The sequence below is a fragment of the Hemitrygon akajei genome, unplaced genomic scaffold (assembly GCF_048418815.1).
Source record: "Hemitrygon akajei unplaced genomic scaffold, sHemAka1.3 Scf000124, whole genome shotgun sequence".
Lineage (NCBI taxonomy): Eukaryota > Metazoa > Chordata > Chondrichthyes > Myliobatiformes > Dasyatidae > Hemitrygon > Hemitrygon akajei.
This window is the reverse complement of record NW_027332010.1, coordinates 51,025-51,957: the sequence shown is the minus strand read 5'-3', so window position 1 is coordinate 51,957 and position 933 is coordinate 51,025.

The window sequence follows — 933 nt, the reverse complement described above, 5'->3', positions numbered from 1 at the left end:
AATCCACGACATTCCAGAGCAAACAGATGAAAATATTAAAAATAAAGTAACTCAGATATGCGAAGCAGTAACTCCGGAGTCCAACGAGGAGATTCGACGACGCGTGGATGCTGTCCATCGTCTCGGTCGGATAAGAGGGAATAAGAATTCAAGGATAAGAATGGAGGAATTCAAGGGGGCAGGCGGTATATATTTGAGGCAGGGTTTAAGGGTCGGCCCAACATAAGATGCCTCGGTTGACCATTATTGGATTTTCAAACAGAACCGCGAGCGATCTGGAATGGAAACAATCCAGAAAAGATGAATACTTGCTCTCGCAGAGGCTGAGGTTCGCCGAGGACCTGACTGCAGCTGATAAGTTGGCCCGACAGAAGCTGTGGCCACTGGTGGAGGCTACTAGAAAAGATGGGAAGCGTGCTTTGTTTGCTGGTACTCGAGCTTTCATTGATGGAAAAGAGATCCGAGCAGAACGGTAACATGTTGGTGTGGCAACTGGTCTGCTATCTCTGCTAATATTCCAGTCCGGCCTTTGTTTATGTAGGACTGGGATAGTTATTTTTTATATTTTTATTATTAGAAATGAAGATATTTTTTCTGTGTATATATAGTCTCTCATGAGACTGTCTTTCTCACTTTTTTCTCTTTAATGCCAGGGGACTTAGTCACACTGTTAAGCGTAAGGCTTTATTCTTGTTCTTACAGCAGCATAAACATGTGGATTTCTTTTTAATCCACGAGTCACACTCTGTGACTGAAGACATTAAACTACTGAAATCCCTGTGGGGGAACGATGTTTGGTTTTCACATGGTTCTAGACATTCTGCAGGGGTTCCTATTCTGATGTTTAACTTTAAAGGAGATGTTTTGCAGTCTGAGGCGGACACGAATGGACAGTTTTTGGTTCTAATTGTTCAATATTGTGGTAACACTTTT